Raw genomic sequence first — 20,753 nt, 5'->3', positions numbered from 1 at the left:
AAGCTGGCGTCACTATACCCTCGCACCTTCAAGTCATCACTCCCTCCGAGGACTAAGAACCATTCCTTCGTCCTCCGAAGGTACTTAAGGATATTCTTAACCTCAATCCAATGGGCTCTGCCAGGGTTCCCTTGATATCTGCTAACCATGCTCAAAGTAAAGGCTACACCAGGGCGAGTACAAGTCATAGCATACATGATTGAGCCAACTGCAGAAGCGTATGGTACTCAGCTCATTTCTGCTATTTCCGCTTTGGTACTCGGACTTTGAGTCTTAGTCAACTTGGCATTACTTTGTATCGGTAATTCTCCCTTCTTCTAGTTTTCCATACTAAAACGTTTTAGTACCTTCTCTAAGTAAGTGTTCTGACTAAGTCCTATTAGTCTCTTACTTCTTTCTCTCACTATCCTTATTCCTAAAATATAAGAAGTCTCTCCGAGTTTCTTCATAGCAAAGCACTTCCCGAGCCAGGACTTAACCTCCTGCAGAGTCGGGACATCGTTTCCTATGAGTAATATGTCATCGACATATAGAACGAGGAAGCTTACTATACTCCCACTGGCTTTGACATATACACACGATTCATCTTCGCTTCGTAGAAATCCAAACTCTTTGACTTTCTCATCGAAGCAAAGATTCCATCTGCGAGATGCTTGCTTAAGTCCATAAATGGACTTCTCAAGCTTACACACTCTATTTGGATGCTTTGGATCCACAAACCCCTGTGGCTGAGCCATATAAACATCCTTGGCCAACTTTCCGTTAAGGAAAACGGTCTTGACATCCATTTGCCAAATCTCATAATCATGAAATGCGGCAATAGCTAGCATCACTCTAATAGACTTTATCTTCGCAACTGGTGAGAAGGTCTTATCATAGTCAACTCCTAGAGTTTGAGTAAAGCCCTTCGCAACCAATCGCGCCTTATACGTGTGTACTTTTCCATCCACGTCGGTCTTCTTCTTGAAGATCCATTTGCACCCAACGGTCTTACGTCTGGGCACATTATTAACTAAATTCCAAACTTGGTTATCATGCATGGATTGGATCTCGCTGTCCATTGCCTCTTTCCATTTTGGAGACTCCGGGCTTGCCATGGCTTCCTTATAGCTATTAGGTTCATCAAGGTTTACTAGTGTACTATCACTAATATACGTGTCCCCTTCGGTTGTAATATGAACCATATAATTGGGGTTGAACTCTAACTCTTTCGGAACGTCTAAGAGGTAAGGATTCGTCAATCGATTCAACCGGAGTTCCTCCTCGGGTTGAGTGCCAGCGGTAGAGGTTCCTTCATCTATCGACTCTTGAATCTCTTCCACTGTCTCCTTGGCTTATGAGTTCTCGCTCTCGGAAAACTCCTCTCCTCGCAACAAAGACAACATTGTCCTTCGGTCTATAGAAGAGATATCCAAAGGATTTCTGCGGGTAGCAGATGAAAATACATCGCTCACTACGAGGTTCGAGCTTGTCGTGAGTATCTCGTCTTACGAAAGCTTCGCAACCCCAAACCTTGATATGTGCCAACGAGGGAGCTTTCCCTGTCCACATCTCGTGATGTGTTTTGGCAACCTTCTTAGTAGGGACTCGGTTAAGGATATGGGCGGCAGTCTCTAAGGCATACCCCCAAAAAGAGATTGATAGTGAAGCACAACTCATCATAGAGCGAACCATGTCTAATAAGGTTCGATTACGCCTTTCCGCCACACCATTCAACTGTGGTGTCCTAGGTGGCGTTAATTGTGAAACTATTCCACACTCCTTGAGATAATCGTGGAATTCAAGACTTAGGTACTCTCCTCCTCGATCGGATCGAAGCATCTTGATTTTCCTGCCCAATTGATTCTCCACTTCATTCTTGAACTCTTTGAACTTTTCAAAAGTTTCTGAGTTTTGCTTGATTAAGTAGATATACCCATATCTACTATAGTCATCGGTAAAAGTCACGTAGAAGCGGTTCCCATCCTTCGTGGTTGATCTAAACGGTCCACATACATCGGTATGTATTAGGTCCAATAGACCCTCACCCCTTTCACACGTACTTGTGAAGGGTGACTTAGTCATCTTTCCAAGTAAACAAGACTCGCATGTGTCATCTTCCCTAAGGTCGAATGACTCCAAATCTCCATCCTTTTGGAGTTGGGCTATGCGCTTCTTGTTGACATGTCCAAGACGACAATGCCACAAGGATGCTTTATCCATACTATTGGAAGAATCAATGTTCAGAACATCATTTCCTAAGTTATCAACAATCATAACAGTATCATAAATTCCATTACATGGTATAGCTTCAAAATAAAAGACACCATTTAGATAAGCCAAAATAGATCCATTCTCATTATTAACAGAAAATCTAAAACCTTGTCTAAACAAACCATGAAATGGAATGATGTTTCTAGCCATTTCTGGCGAATAGCAACAATTGTTCAAATCTAAAGATAAACCATTCCTAAGCACTAAAGAATACACTCCAATCTTGGTCACAGGCGACGATCTTCTGTTCCCCATGATTAAATTTATCCTTCCATGCTCCACATCCCTATTTCTTCTTAGTCCCTGCACATTAGAACAAATGTGGTAACCACAACCGGTATCAAGAACCCAAGAAACAGCATGAGATGAATCGTTAGATTTAATTGTGTATATACCTGCGAAAGACGGCTTGATCTTTCCTTCCTTGATGGCTTGCAGGTACTCTGGGCAGCTTCTCTTCCAATGTCCTATCTTGCGGCAGTGGTGGCACTCTGCCTCCTTTGGGTTAGGGCATGATTTAGTAGGATCAACTTTGGTCCCCACTAGAAGAGGCACCATCTCGAGGCTTAACCTTGTGATGGTTCTTAGACGAAGCCTTCCTCTTCTTTCCCCTTCCTTGTCCAATAGCCAAAACAGGAGCAGCGGGTGGATTGGGAGTTGGTGCAACAGACTTGTCCTTGAAGTTGCTCTCAACGACCCTCAAGAGACCTTGGAGCTTGCTTAGGGTGACCTCTTCTTTGTTCATGTGGTAGGTCATCCTAAATTGATTGTAACTTGGAGGCAAAGAGTGAAGCACCATGTCGATCGCCAAGTCTTCCTCAAAGTCAACATTCAACTTGCGAAGACGGTCGACAAACCTTTGCATCTTTTGCAGGTGCACGGTAAGAGACTCTCCATGACCCATTTTAGCAGAAATCATGTTAGTGAAAATCTCATAACGCTCTTGTCTCGCGTTTTGGTGGTATCTCTCCAACAAGTCTTGATGCATCTCGTACGGGTACATGTCCTCATAGGACTTTTGGAATTCGGAGTTCATAGTGGCTATCAGGATGCAATGTACCTTCGTTGCATCACGCTCGTGAGTTTCAAAGGCGGTCATTTCAGCCGGAGTAGCGATTTCAGGGTTGATTTTCTCGAGCTTCTCATCGAGGACATACTCCTTGTCCTCATTGCGAGCAATAGTGCGAATGTATCTTATCCATTCGCTAAAGTTCGTCCCATCGAAAGTGACCTTTTGACAAAGGCTCATCAATGTGAATGAACTAGCAGCAGCGTTGTTTGCGTTCGACATCTACAAATAGAAAGGACAAAGATAGATTAGAATATGAATCCCTAATTATCACCCAATAATAAAATTAGGGCTAGGATCCAACAACAATATTTACATATTAGAAAAGGGATGTCGTAATCTAACATGCAAACAATTTGAAGGTAAGTGAATGACGATTCACTAATTCTCCACCATGAAACACTACTTTAAGTTCGAAATGTATTGAGAATTCCTAGTTTTGGATGAGATTCATTGAAACTTTTCAATGGCATGTTTAAATCTCGATATGCCCCTCTTGTTTGTGACTGGGATACCGAGGATCACAAAGCGGGTGTGAGTTACCATGCAAATTTACATGGTGCCTTCATTGTAACGATCACCTATTCGATGTGCCGGTAAACCACGCACGCTCCATCGAACTATGATAAACAATGAATCACCCTTTGCCACCTTCTCTTAGAACCAATTAGTGTGCCGGTAAACCACACACGCTCCACTAACTTCTTAGCAAGGTGCAAACTGTAATTTCATGGGATTGCATCAATTCACTTTTCCTAAAGTAACTAGGATTGGGAAATTTTTTGAAAAACATGTAGTTACTTTGTATTTCATATTATACTTTTAATGAAGAGATGAGGTTGCCCTATCCTACCCGTTCAGCTAACGACCCTCCACCGATCAAGCAAGCGGTAGGTGTGAGTGTACACCCATTAAGCGCCATTTTATAGGCCACAACCTTATACCCAACTTATAGACCGACTTCGTGAATGAGGCCTACTAACGGTAAGACTAGAATTTTAGTTATACATATATATATATATATATACATATTAATCTTGTAATATTATATTAGTATAGGGTTGGATTTCAAACTTGTAAAATTCTAGGGTTTGAAATTTAAATTGTCTAAATTAAACTTTTAATCACAAAACATAAATTTCAAAACTTGAGGGCAAGTTTTAAACATTTAAAACATGGAGGATCAAATAACAAATAATCTTAATTAACAATTAATTCCATAATTATCCATATTTGATTTATTTAATGATTTCTTGCAAAATAATTTACCAATTTAATCAAAATAATTAATTAATTATCACATAAGGAAATTAAATATTTTATCAATTGATAAATATCTTTAATTAGATCAAGATTATAGTCATATATATCAAAAAATCGGATTAGGGTTGATCTAATATGATAAAGGCAAGTTTCCATAAGATAAATATCAAAAAATCCCGATTTTAGCTCTTCCTGACGCTCGGACTCGCCGAGTGCCCAACTGGACTCGCCGAGTCAGGCCAACTCGCTGAGTCCACCATGGGACTCGCCGAGTTCATGACTCAGAACCACAAAATTCGAATTTTGCAAGCAAGAAAGAAACAATTATGCATCAATTTAATAGAAACCAATCTAGGCTCTGATACCACTGATGGGTTTTGGCCATATGAACATTCCTATGTGCACATACAAACCCTAATGCTTGGATCTAGGTTTCTCTAATTAAACATGCATTGGATCCAAGACTTCTAATAACTAATAGAGTATAAGAACAATACAAAATCAGAGTTAGAATCATACCTTGAAACACTTGTTTGATCTTCTAGTTCTTGGAGCTTTAGAGTCGCAAATGTCACTCCTCTAATGGCTTACAAACACCAACTAGCAAGAGGATGATTTGAGAGAGAGGAGAGGGAAGAAATCGACCAGGGTTTCTTTTCTTTAGCAGAGGTGTCCATTTCCCTTGCCCCAAGGGTCTATTTATACTTGTAAGGCTCCTAGGGTTTCACCCTTAAACCCTAATTGGATAACTTTTACTCAAAGCAATCCAAATCCTTTCCAAGATAAGCCCTTGGACAATTTGTGGCTTATCCTAAGCCCTAGAAATCGTCCAACCCTATCCATAAAGGATTTACAGCCCAAAATGTAACTATCAAACAATTGACAGTTTATACCCTCTTATTTAATTAATCTCTTTAAGTCACCAAATTAATTCTAATTAACTTATGATTTATATTAATCAAATAACAATATTATTATTGCTTATATTATTCTCATAATATATTAATAATATTTATTCTCTCATAATAAAGCATCCTGTCAAGTTGCTATGGTGAAGGCAACCCAAAAGGACCATGCATAATCGAGTCAAATACTTGCCTAATATAGTTGCAGCCTTAGACACTATTCCAACACATAAAATACTAGGAAAGTTACTATACTCCCACTAGCTTTGACATATACACAGGACTCATCTTCACTTCTAGAGAAGTCAAACTCTTTGACCTTCTCATCGAAACAAAGATTCCATCTACGAGAAGCTTGTTTCAACCCATAGATGGATTTCTCAAGCTTGTACGCTCTATTGGGAAACTTTGCATCAACAAAACCCTCTGGCTTGTAACACCGAAATTTTCAAAACTAAAATTTTCATTAAATTCGCTTAATTCTTAAAACCCTTTTCGCAAAAATCTCACTTTGTTTAAATTACTAAACATAACTCCATAATTAATTAAATAATAATCCAGGATCCTCTAAAACATAACTCCTCCTCTAGTGTGTACAATCGAGCCGGTGCCGTCCCATGATCCTGAGAAAACCTGAAACACGGTAAGCACGAAGCTTAGTGAGTTCCCCAAAATATCACACATAACACATACTAGCCACTCGAGGCTATAACTCTGTGGGCCCTGGAGCCCTAACTCTGTGGACCCTCTGGTCCTAACTCTGTGAACCTTCCGGTTCTAACTCTGTGGACCTTCCGGTCCTGACTCTGTCAAGCTCTAGAATACACACAACATAAATCACATAGAAATAATACAGTGCAACACATCACATAAATAGCATACAATAACTCTGTCACATAACTCTAATTACCACTCAAGGTAAAGTATAGTGAGAAGACTCACCTGAAAGCAGCAAGCAGTTATCCTTACACTTGAATCTCGAACTCGCCACTGCCTAACACATAAGGCAAATATCTCTAATTAAACCGACAATTCCTCTTTCCCTCTCTAATCGGGTAGTGGGTAAAAGACCATTTTACCCCTCACGATCTCTATTACTTATGTTGACCAAAACCCCAAAGTCAACAGAAGTCAACTCAAGTCAACGGTCAACTCTTACCAGACTCGGCGAGTGCATGCGTGTCCTCTGAATCCTCAAAAGCCTCACTCGACTCGTCGAGTTAACTTTCACTCGACGGGTTACCACTGGTCACGAATCGCGGGGCAACCAGGCTCGACTCGTCAAGTCCCCATATGGACTCGGCGAGTTCCCTCCATGGCAACACTGAAAAGACCTTCTGAGGTCAGATCTATTTCTCTAACTTATAGATCTGACCTTCTTACACCCAATAATCATTTAAAGGTTCAATCTTTAAGCTCATGCAACACTCTTATGCCCTTATATGAAGAAATAGCTCGTAAAATGGCAACCTAGATCCATAACCCCAAAGGGACTGCATAAAGCTGGAAGATTGGGACTCTCTGGACCTCTTAAGGTCCAATCTAAAGCTTATTACACATTGGGATCTCATATGTATCATATACTATCCAAGAAAGGGTAAAGAAAACCCTAGATTCAAGGATTTTTACACAAAACAGAAGGAAGGGGCGAAATACTACCTCAAAATAGAGATCCTTGCTTAGATGTCTCAGAATAACAACCTCCATTGGTCCTTCAAGTTGAATCCCTTCACTTCATTTGAAAAACCACACCAAAATTACTTGATTTCATCACAAGAACTCTTCCTTGGCTCCAATGGCGATTTAGGGTTTCTTACAAGAGATATGAGGCGCACCCAAGGTCATAAGTTCCTTTAAATAGGCTCCAACCCCGAAACTTAGGGTTTTCTCTGCCCAGTACCTACTCGGCGAGTCCATCCTCGGACTCATCGAGTCCGCTCATTAAATCCACGCAACAATCTCTACTCAACTCGGCGAGTTGGTCCCTGAACTCGTCGAGTCCTTCCTCAAATCTCAAGATTAACATACACAATAATGTCCCTGTAAATCCGATTGTCACATGGATAACTCATGTAAACATCCTCAGCCAACTTCCATTAATGAAAGAATTTTAAATATCCATATGCCAAATTTCATAGTCATGAAAGGCAGATATGGCTAGCATGATCCTGGTAGATTTTATCTTAGCCACTTGTAGGAAGGTCTCATCATAGTCAACCCCTGGGGTTTTAGTAAAGCTCTTCGCAACCAATCGTCCTTCGAATGTGTGCACATTAGCATCCATGTCGGTCTTCTTCTTGAAGATCCATTTGCAACCAACTGTCTTTCGACCAGGTTGTTGATCAACCAAATTCCAAACGTGGTTGTCATACATGAAATTAATCTCGTTCTCCATTGCCTCTTTCCATTTGGTTGCCTTAGGGCTTGTCATTGCTTCCTTGTAGTTAGTCGATTCATCTAAATTTACTTGTGTACTATTACTGATAAACGTATCATAGAACTCAGGTGGCATACTAACTTTACAGGAACGCCTAAGAGGTAATGAAATTTCAACTGGCTCAACTGGAATCTCTTCCTCTGGTTGAACCCTAGCATCTTCAGAGGTTCATTCATTGTTTGATTCTTGAATCTCTTCATGGTCATTGGTACTCCTATTGTCCTGTTAATATATGAGATCTCTCTCGCAAAAGACTCCTCTTCGAGCTATAAAGACCATGTTCTCACTTGGTCTGTTGAACAAATATCCAAAGGAATTCTATGGGTAGGCGATGAAAATACATCTCCCACTACGAGGTTCAAGCTTGTCATGAGTTTCTCGTCTAACGAAGCTTCACAACCCCAAACCTTGATATGTGCTAACGAGGGAACCTTCCTTTTCCACATCTCGTGAGGTGTTTTGGCAACCTTCTTAGTTAGGACAAGATTAAGAATATGGTTGATAGTCTCTAAGGCATACCCCGAGACTGAAATTGGAAGAGAAGCTCGACTCATCATGGAATGAACCATGTCCAACAAGGTTCGATTATGCTTCTCAGCTACACCATTAACTTGTGATGTCCTAGGAGGGGTCAATTGTGAAACTCTGCCACATTCCTTGAGGTAATCAGGGAAGTCGATACTAAGATACTCTCTGCCACTATCTGATCGGAGCATCTTTATCTTCCTACCCAATTGATTCTCAACTTCATGTTTAAACTCTTTGAACTTTTCAAAGGTTTCTACATTATGTTTGATTAAGTAAATATAGCTATATCTACTATAATCACCTATAAATGTTACATAAAATCAATTTGCATCCCTTGTGGTGGATCTAAAGGGTCCACATACATCTATGTGTATGAGGTCCAACAAACCTACACCTCTTTCACAAGATCCATTGAAAGGTGAATTTGTCATCTTACCCAAAAGACAAGATTTGCATGTATCATTCGACCTTAGGTCAAATGATTCCAACACTCCATCCTTTATGTTTTCAGCGATACATTTCTTATTGATGTGTCCAAGACGAAAATGCCACAAGCATGATTTGTCTATACCATTAGACGAATCAACTTGAAATACACTATTACCTAAATTGTCTACATATGTCATGGTTTCATACACACCATCACAAGGTAAAGCTTCATAATAAAAAAAACACCATTTTTATAAGAAGAAATAGAACCATTCAAATCATTAAATGAATATCTAAAACCTTGTCTGAACAATGCATGAAAAGAGATAATGTTTCTTGTCATTTCTGACGAGTAGCAACAATTTATTAAAGCTAAACTAACACCATTACTAAGCACTAGACTACAAACTCCAATCTTGGTAACATGTGAAGATCGTCTATTCCCCATGATCAAGTTCATTCTACCGTGCTCCACCTCCGCACTTCTTCTTAGTTCCTACAAATCAGAACAAATGTGAAATCCACATCCAATAGTAAGTACCAAAGAACGAGAAGATGATGAGTTATTAGATGAGATAGTGTATATACCAGTAGAAGTTAGCTTCACCTTGCCATCTTTGATATCTTGCAGATACTTCAGGAAGCCTCGTTTCTAATGCCCCTTGTTGTTGTAGTAAAAGCAGATAGCCTCTTTGGGATCAGAAGAGGGTGGGTGATCAGAATTGGACTTTCCTTTAGGGCCACTAATAGATGACCCTGCATGAGATTTTCCCTTCCAGTTTTTCTTGGGTGAACCTTTCCCCTTGTTGCCTTTTACCTGTCCAATGGCTAGGACAGGAGCACTATCATGAGTGGAGGCAATACTTTTCCCTTGATTCCTGCTTCAGCTGTATGTAGGAGGTTGTGCAATTAAACCAAGGTGGTCTCACTTTTATTCAGATGATAGGTCATAACGAACTGATCATAACAACTAGGTATGGAGTTTAGAACTATGTTAATAGCCTACTCCTCATCAAAGTGGACATTAAGCCTAGCAAGGAACTCCACGTAACGTTGCATTCTATGCACATGGCTACAGATAGATTCTCCCTCTTTCATTTCGCACGCCATGAGGGACATTACCACCTAGTATTTTTGTTGACCAACTCGCTTATGGTACTTCTCCATAAGGTCCTTGTTCATCTCATACGACTAGTAATACTTATAGAATCTCTACAACTCAGGGGTCATCGTGGAGACTACGATGCAAGCAACTTTTGTTGCATCATCTTAGTGTTTTTTATAAAAGGCGTATTATTCAGGAGTAGCTTTTCCTTCGACTTTAATGAGTTCCTTTTTGAGAACATACACCTTGTTCTCAAATCAAAGTGTCTTCTTGATGTTTCACATCCAATCATTATAATTGGAACAATCCAATATGACTTTGGAGCAGATCGATAGCAAGGAGAAGTTATGGTGGTTGGAGGAGGAGGAACCAGAAGCATCAGTAGGAGTAGACATCTGTAAAAGGAATGAAGTTTTAGTTAGATAATAATAATCCTTAATATAGAAACCCAAAACAAAATATTAAGGCTAGGATCCAACCATATAATTCACAACTTAGAAAAGGGATGTCGTAATATATAAATTTTATAATGGTAGGTAAATGACAATTTACCAATTCCACTAAGGGAAAAACGAAATTTAAAAGAAATTAAGTTAAGTGAAATTCCTAGGTCTTTTGAGGATCATTAAAACTATTCAATGACATGTTAAATAGCAGATTATGCTCTTCTATTTGTGTCTAGGATGCCGAGGATCACAAACAAGATGTGAATACCCATGTAAATGTGCTTGGTAGCCTCAATGTCGTTTATCATCTCAATTGATGTGCTAGTAAACCACACATGTTCCATCAACAATGATAATTTATTAGATACCCATTACAACTCTTTATTAGTCCCTATTAGTGTGTTGGTTAACCACACATGTTGCACTAATGAATTATGAAGTGTAATGTGTAATTTCATGGGTTAGCATAAAAATTCACATTTTTTCTTAAGTAAATAGATTTGGGATTTTAATAAAAAAAGATTTGTGTCTTGGAGATTTTCTAGGTGCCTTATTCGATTGAACTGATCCTTATTCCCATGTTTGGTGCGATGATTGACTTCGAGACGCGGCGAGTGTTAGTTTGAACCCTAAGTGGGGGAGAATTGATTATTTGTGGAAAGGCTACCAGGATTGGATCAGCCTTTTGTTCTGCTGCTAGGGCTCATCAGTATCCACGACATGAGTGTATGGGTTATCTCGCGTTGTCAACGATCCGCCAGCGGTTGGCAATAGGGTCTTGAGCTTTAATAAACACCGGGGTTCCACAAGCCTTGAACTCCCTGAAAAAGAGAGTTAGTGCCCCTAATTTCCCAACCGCAATCTCGACCCGAAAATCCCTGAGACACTCTCCCATAAGCTCTATGATACCCTAGTTGATGGTACTGAAGATAACTGAGGCGACCTCCATAATACCGCGAGCAATCTCTGATGTGATGAACTCGTGCAACCGCTCATCGATCGGTTCCATACTAGAGCCAAAACCAGAACCAGAAGCTCCTCCTCGAGTGGTCACCATACTAAAATACGACACCCAAATGATTAAGTTAAACTCCATGGAATTCTTACTCAACAAGCTTCTTAGAATCTCCGAGATCGTCCTTAACTTGAGTACATATCTTGTGCTTTTAGTAGTATGGGCCCAATACTACCATCTACATCTATTTGTACTTTCCTCAAGAATCCTCCTAAATCCTCTAAGTCATCTCACCAAATCCAAAAATACACAATCCTTATGCTAAGTAGCATACAAATCCTATTATGGCACTCCCTAGGCTTTCGTAAGAATCATCTACTCACCGACCTCTGCAACACTAGGAATCTCTACCAACACTGTTGGTTGGCTTATGCATGCAAATTATACGCAAAATGGGACCACATAGACTGTTGAATCAATGATTCTACCCTAAGCCTGCAACTAAACAAAGAACAAGAAATAAGGCTAAACCAATCATTCTAAGGCTATATGATCCTAATCGTATACAATTTTTAATGCATGCACTTAGCAATTAACTAAGCTGATATAAATCCTAAGTGATATATAGCATCCAATCCCCTTAGGATATAAGGCATCACACAAATCCAACAATTCTAGCATAGAATTCATGAAGGTATGCTTAGCCCTACCCCTAGTGAGCAATTCACATAATAGGCATACTAGTCATAATACATAGGTATGAGTATTTTGGTAATCACTTACTTGAGTTCGACTAATTGCACGCATCACACCCCCTTTTCTTCGTAAAATATTTTTACGAAACTCATTTTTCTTTTGAAAAGATTATCAATTCCTCAATTTGAGTTATGACACACACAAGAGTGTGCCTAAATCCCTCAAACCAACGCTTTGATACCAACCTGTAACATCCAAAAAAAATAATGATGAAACTTTTCATTTTAAAATCATCAATTCCATATATCAAGTTTCTCAAAATCAATCACAATACAGTATATCGAAATCATCAGAGTAAAATAGTCATAAATTCATAATCATGAAGGGGATGTTGTGCGATAACACAAGGACCTTCCTTTTCAAACTAGAAGTACCTGAAAATAATAAACCATAAAACCGTAAGCACAAAGCTTAGTGATTTCACTAAAATGCGACATACCATACATACAAATGCCATGGGCTACCCCTATGGTCTTTTCCCTAGAATTCATGGGCTACCCCAAGGGTCTTACAACCAAGTGTCATGGGCTACACCTATGGTCTTTCCCTGGAATGTCATGGGCTACCCCTATGGTCTCACATCCAAGTGATATTGGCTACCCCCATGGTCTTTCATGCAATTGGCATGGGTACCCCCATGGTCTTTCATAAATATGCTACGGGCTACCCCTAGGGTCTTCCATGCAAGTATCACAAAGACAACTCGCATCCTACACAATCCAGTGGGCCGACATTGGTGTCTTCGACCTATAAGTATAATGAGAAGACTTACATATCAGACGCTAAACAATTGCTACTCCACTTACTACCGAAAAAACATATGATATACACCACCTATACTGCCACACATTAGCTCTCCTTCCAAAACAAGTAGTTTGGCCAAAAGTCAACTCAAGCCAAAAGTCAATGGTCAAAGTTGACTTCAGTTGACTTGCCACGTAGTGGCCATCCTTGACCACACAGGGGACTACAAACGACAAAACATGTGCTAAATCCCCAATCGTCGTGTTGTGACAACCTAGAGCCATGTCATGGGTACTGGGTCCAACTTTATCCCTTAAGATTCTCTAAGAGATCAAGATGTCAAACCCTAGGTCCAAAAAGTAAAACATGAGATGGACCTAATCATTAAGCACTTAATCTCGAAAATCCCAAGAGCATCAACTCAAAAAGAGTTTTCAACACCAAAACTAACCTAAAAGTTGGTGTTTTATAGAATTGCATGTCAAATGCATGTCCTGAGCTCATATTATGTCAAAAATGGGGATTATGACCAACATCCCATGCATGGTTCAACCAATCCATCATACTTCATATCCAAACCATTAATCACTCAAAATAACTGAAAGATTCATAAAGTTGCAACCTTTATGGGATCTCACCATCCCAACTAACAAGAATAAGAAAAAAGTGGGCAAAACACTAGATTTAGTAACCTAACAACATAAAGGTGGAGTCTTGGATACTTACAAAGGTCCATAAACCTGCTAGGAAGAGGAATGGGAACTTGCTTGATGATCCTTGGCTTACTCTTTCTTTCTCTTTCCCTCAAAATCTCCAAAAATAAAAACACCAAAGTAAGCTTCAATAATGGAGGAAAATGAATTAGGGGTTCTTCAGAGCTAAGGAGGGTGGTGGAGACTGAGGATGAGCAAACTCTAGCCTACTCATTCCTTTAAATGGGGTGCAAAACCCGAAAAATTAGGGTTTAAGACATCAGCGGCCACCATGCCGCGGCAGGTCAAAAGAAACCTACGACCAAGCCTTGCAATGCTTACTTTATTGGGAAATTTTCATGACAAATTCATGGGTTGGCATCAGCGAGCTTAGTCATCGTTATATGATCAATTTCGAAAATATATTTATGTAAGCGTATACCAACATATATAAACATTTAAGTGAATAGTTCTTGTTAAAATAATGTAGTCAATTGCTAAATTGGGCTTTAATACTTGATACTAATCAAACTGCTCATGTTAATGGTAATATCAAGGGAAATCTTCGATAAATCACAATATTTTTTGTCAGTGTACAGTTTAATTCCAATATTTATTTTTTGAACAAATAAGTTTTGATTATCTAGTTTTATACGATAATCTGTTGAAAAAAATAAAGATTGTTTCGTTAATTTGGGCAAATTATAAAATAATCGGGAATTTTTTGTTCAAAAACTAAAAATTGTGATTAAATTGTAACTTGACTTGAGACTTTATCCGAGATGTCCCTAATATCAATATTGGATTTCGGAATTTTTGATTGGATGAAATTTATCGATTATTTTTAGTTTTTCCGGATTTATATACTAATGATAAAAATTTTACAGATAAACATCAAGATTTTTCAAAATCCAATCAAATCTGGAGAAAATATCATATGGAAATTTTTTTGCATAACCGTTTCAAATTATATTCGGATATTGTAGGACAATATTTAAAAAAAAGTATGGACTTTTTGTTCAAAATTTAAACATTTGGTTGGGCCTCTCTAAATACCCATAGTTACCTGGATAAACTTCGAGATTCTTCGCCTTGGGCCCAGGGTTATGGAGTAGACTGGTCACTGGTTGTCAGTTAGAAGTTGGGAAGTTGGGATCTACTCCACTTTCAACTACATACATACATACATAGATACATATATCATTATCATTATCATACATACTTATAAAGCTAGCATTTTTTCTTGAATCCCATGCATTTGAAACCCCCATTATTTTTTCCTTTCACCACATTCATTTGAAACTCCCATGACTTTTCACTTTCTTTATAATAATAATTATAATTTGGTAATTAGGTTAAATAAATATCAAATCTAAAGTGTATTCATATATAAACTACATTTCAATATTAAAATAATATCTTTAATTCTACTTATAAAATTATGTTTTTTTAACTTTTAACAAATTATACTTAATTTATTAGTTTTAATATATTGTTGAATGTAACCATTATCATTTTAAAGGTATAATTTTTGAACAATTTGTATAAAATACTTAAATTATTAATTAAAATATAACATTATAGACTCAACTTAAATATAAATTTTATTTAACTTAAACAACCCAAAGATTATTTTATAAATAATTAAAAGTGATAAATTGTAGTGTCTTTCTAATAATAACTGTAAGTTGGTTAATAAGGTTAAATAAATATCAAACCTAAAGTGTAATCATAAATAGACTAAATTTCAATTTTAAAATAATATCTTTACTTCTATTTATAAAGTTATGTCTTTAAATTTTAACATGTTATACTTAATTTATTAGATTTAAAATGTTGTTGCATGTAAACCATTATCAGTTTAAAGCTATAATTTTTGAGCAGTTTGAACAAAATACTTAAATTGTTAATTTAAATATAACATTAAAGTGTCAACTTAAATATAAATTTCAGTTCCACTAAACAAACCAAATACTATTTTGTAAATAGTTAAAAGTGATAAATTGTAGTGATAAATGCAAAAACTAAATTGTAATATCAGTTTAACTAAAATATTTCCTAAATATATTTATATAATCGTTAAAAATTTTCAAATAAGTAGCTTAAAATAACTCTATATAAATGATTATATTGTTACCTTTAAAATCAAAAAATAATGTTTGATGTTTTAAATAATAATAATGATAGAAATTAAAACATTAAGCAAATATATTTTAAAAAATTAGTTAAAAATAACAACTATAAATAATATTAAACCATATATAATATTTAATTTTATTGATGTGTAACTCGCAAGTAGAAGTCATTCAAACGATTGAGATTATGACGTTATAATAGATTTATATATTATCATATAATTCAAAATAGTCATTATATTATATCAAATTAATATACGAATTATTATATCAAATTTAACAACAACGTTAGTGTTATATTTTAAAAAATATATATTTGTAAAGACTTCAACTATATAGGTGTTTCTGCGCATTACAATGTCAACTCAAATATAAATTTCAGTTCCATTTAAAAAAACTAAAGAATATTTTATAAATAGTAAAAGTGATAAATCGTAGTGATAAAAGCAAAAACTAAATTGTAATTTCAATTTAACTAAAATATTTCTTAAATATATTTTTAAAATCGTTAAAAGTTTTCAAATAAGTAGCTTAAAATAACTTACAATAACAATAGTTAAAAACAACTCTATATAAATGATTATATTGTTAGCTTTAAAATAAAAAAAAAACAATGTTTGATTTTTTAAATAATTATAATGATAGAAATTAAAACATTAAGCAAATAAATTTTAAAAAATTAATTAACAATAAAAACAACTATAAATAACATCAAATCCTATATTATATTTAATTTTATTCATGTGTAACTCGCAGGTAGAAGTCATTGAAACGATTGAGATTAAGAAGTTATAATATATATATATATATATATATATATATATATATATATATATATATATATATATATATATATTATCATATAATTCAAAATAATCAATATATTATATCAATTTAGTATATACAAATTATTATATCAAATTTAACAACAACGTTATTGTTATATTTAAAAAATCATATATTTGTAAAGACTTCAACTATATAAGTGTTTCTGCGCAACGTGTGGGCAATCGCCTAGTATACTTATAAAGCTAGCATTTTTTTTTTTCACCACATTCATTTGAAACTCCCATGCATTTTTCCTTTCACCATATTCATTTGAAACTCCCATGACTTTTCAATTTCTTTCTAATAATGATTATAAGTTGGTTAATAAGGTTAAATAAATATAAAACCTAAAGTGTAATCATATATAAACTAAATTTCAATATTAAAAGAATATATTTTTTCTTCTACTTATGAAGTTATGTTTTTAACTTTTAACATATTATACTTAATTTATTAGGTCTAATATATTGTTGTATGTAAACCATTATTATTTTAAAGCTACAACTTTTGAACAATTTATATAAAATACTTAAATTGTTAATTTAAATATAATATTACAAGGTCAACTTCAATATAAATTTCAGTTACACTTAAAAAACCCAAAGAGTATTTTGTGAATAGTTAAAAATGATAAATTGTAGTGCTAAATGTAAAAACTAAATTGTAATATCAATTTAACTAAAATATTTCATAAAGATATTTTTATAATCGTTAAAAGTTTTCAAATAATTAGCTCAAAGTAACTTACAATAACAATAGTTAAAAATAACTCTATATAAATGATTATATTGTTACCTTTAAAACCAAAAAAATTGTTTGATGTTTTAAATAATTACAATGATAGAAATTAAAAAGTTAAACAAATAAATTTTAAAAAATTGATTAATAATAACTACAACTATAAATAACATTAAATTATATATTATATTTTGTTTTATTCATGAGTAACTCGTGGGTGGAGGTCATTCAAAAGATTGTGATTATGCAGTTTTAATAAATGTATATATTATAATATAATTCAAAATAGAGTAAATTACATGAATGGTCCCTATGGTTTAGAGTAATTTGCGTGTTTGGTCGTTGACTTATTTTTTTTAACTCGGAAGGTCCCTATTATTTGTTTTTGTTACGCACTTGGTCCCTGTCTTATCTAAAACGACTATTTTTTCCCTTGATTTTCTAATTTATTTAAATAAACACACCCCCAACCCCACCCATTCACCTTATATTACCTACCCCACAATTTTTTCCTATTTAAATAATACTCTTTTTAGACAAGACATAGACCAAACGCGTAATAAAAACAAACAGTAGGGACAAAGCACATAACAAAAACAAATACTAGGGACTTTCCGAGTTAAAAAAAAGTCAGGGACCAAGCACGGAAATCACCCCAAACCATAGGGATCATTCGTGTAATTTACTCTTCAAAATAATCAAGATATTATATCTATATAGTATATGATTTATTATATTAAATTTAACAATAACATTATTGTTATATTTAAAAAAACATGTAAAGATTTCAGTTATATAGATGCTTCTGCGCAACGCGCGGGCATTCGCCTAGTTGTAATTAAAGTAAGCTATATAAAAGTTATTTGTTTGTTAAGGTAACTATGTTGATTCAAAAATTATTGAGGACATGACCGTATTGTAGCAGGAGAATGTCTTATACTTTATAATAATTGAAAATGTATTCATAAATAGCTCTTAATTTAGTACCAACAATGTCATTTTGGTTGTAATAAGCAATACTCTAAAATTGGACACATATGCCCGTCTCGATTGTTAAATTATGTAAGATATTATTCACACATGCATACATCTTAAATGCAACCACAGTCATAAAAAGCATGCATTATCATTACCGTGTCAAAGCATGTTACACGCAAATAAACATGCAAAACAATGACACTTTTCACATATTGTTATTTACTATGTAAATGAAACTTAGCATAAATTGTTCAATTTGCATGAAATTCATAAACTGAATGCAAGATATGTTTTTCAATTAATCGAGATACTACACTTAAAGTTGTAACCGGTTATATGGTCTATGTGTTTTTAACATATTTTTAATTGAGGAAATATAGAAAAACACAACCATTTATATACAACATTTAGAAAAATTCTTACGTTTGGTTTATATGTTATAAACATTTATATATTCAATTATCTTTCGCGTTTATCCAAATACCTGGTATTTAATAGAAATTATTTGTTGTTTTGTGATATAAAATTTATCTTTTTTTAGGCTAACATGGAAAACAAAAATAAATGATTTTGTCTTTTGTCTATAATAAGACGTAATAAATAAACTATTTACTCAAACAAACATAAGTAATATCATTTATTATTTTTCATGTCAATCTAAAAATAAACAAGATAAATGGCATACCACAAAACAACTGGTAATATTTTTAAAACTGATATTTAAATAAATCTGAATGTTATCTGAAAATATAAATGTTTTTCTGTGTATAAATAAAATATAAAAGTTTTTTTTTAAATAATAACAAATAAATTGTTGTGTTTTGTATATTTTACTCATTTAAATCTTTACTTCTAATAAAAGAGTACTAAAACTGTCACTTGATTATTTTTCCATGCATCTAGATTTTTTTCTCCCGCTCATTTTTTACCAAGTAAAATTACCAATCTACCATTTTCTTTAGTGATTTGGAAATCATCTTGTAATGCCCAGTTCCTGATATGTATTAATTCAAAAAAAAATTCACTTTTGTATAGAAACTCAATGACTTGGAGGCCCTAGGCTCATCGAGTAGGAATGGAATTCGTCGTGGATGATAAAGTCTACTCGACGAGTGGTACTGGCAAAGTGAAACCCTAATTTTTAGGGTTTTGCACCCTATTTAAACACCTTAACCTCCAAAGGTTGGCCTCATTTACAGCCTCCAAGTCCCAAACCCTAAATCTCGAAACCCTAATGCCTTGTGTGAGCTTGTGAGTCATTCTTGATAGAAAACTTGTGCATTTGAAGCTTGTGGAAGAAGAAGAAGCTTGAGGACTCAAGAAGAAGAGTGTAGATCTAGAAACTTCACTCCATTTGCAACATTTTCTGGCAAGCAAGTCTCAAACTTGCTTAATGATTTCTTAGATCTCTTCATTGTCACTTTTATTTAGTTTTTGTCCATGTAGCATGGTCCTTGGGAAATGGACCTCCCAAGTGAGTATACTTCTAGATCCAAGACCTTGGAGGACTTTCATGGCATAAAGGTTCAAACTTTATGGCCATTAAAGCCCCCATGCAAGCTCTAGGATGTCATTTTGGTCTTTTAAGCCCCAAAAGGCCATGCATGGATAGAAAGGTAGAGACTTTACGTGTTAAAGTGGTGTCTAGGGTCTAGATCTCAGTTTGTATGCCTTATATTGTAGTATAAATGGATTTTAGATTAAGATTTAGGTCTTAAAGAGTTAGGTTTTGAGCTAAACCCATTACGGGAGGCTATTAACGGGTAAAGTTGGAAACTTTACCCTTAAAACGACATTTTCAGTATGTAGATGAAGTATGGAGCCTAGATCTGAAGAATAGGAGCTTAATCTATTATAATGGCTTAACAAACTGAAGGATCATTGAAAACATAGAGGAAATCATCGAGTTGGATCGAAATGTCCCGATTCTATAAAGTAAAAAACTCGACGAATTCAAGGATGACTCGACGAGTTGACTGGAGAAGTCCCGATTATGTGGATAGGAGGAACTCGACAAGTTGAGAAAGAACTCGAAGAGTTGGATTGAGATTTCAGGGTTTATGATTCATGAAACTCGTTAAGTTGATGGGTCAACTCAGCGAGTTGAGTTAACCGAGGATGTTGACTTTGACCAGAAGGCTGACTTTGACCAAAGTTTACCCGTAAGGGGGTTATAAGTATGAAAGGGTAATTAAAGGAAATCTTTTATGTGTAGGAATTTGAGTGGGGTTAATTTCAGAGCCGATGACACTTCAGCTACTTCACGACATTCGAGGTGAGTTACCTTCCAGAAGGAGTGGGTCGGCCCACTAGTATTTGATTATAGTTGAAATGATTGTCTTTTTGATAATTGTCTGAATGTCTGGATAGACCCTGTTACCGGTTGAAAGAGACTGAAGGGGAGGCCAACACCGAGATATGCTAGGCAGTATGTGATTTATGTGTATATGCTAGGGTATTATGTGGTAGTAGTAGGGGTGTAATAGTCCCTA

This window comes from Lactuca sativa, chromosome 4 (assembly GCF_002870075.4).
Source record: "Lactuca sativa cultivar Salinas chromosome 4, Lsat_Salinas_v11, whole genome shotgun sequence".
Classification (NCBI taxonomy): Eukaryota; Viridiplantae; Streptophyta; class Magnoliopsida; order Asterales; family Asteraceae; genus Lactuca; species Lactuca sativa.
The sequence above is the reverse complement of the archived record's forward strand: the minus strand, read 5'-3'. Positions refer to the sequence as shown.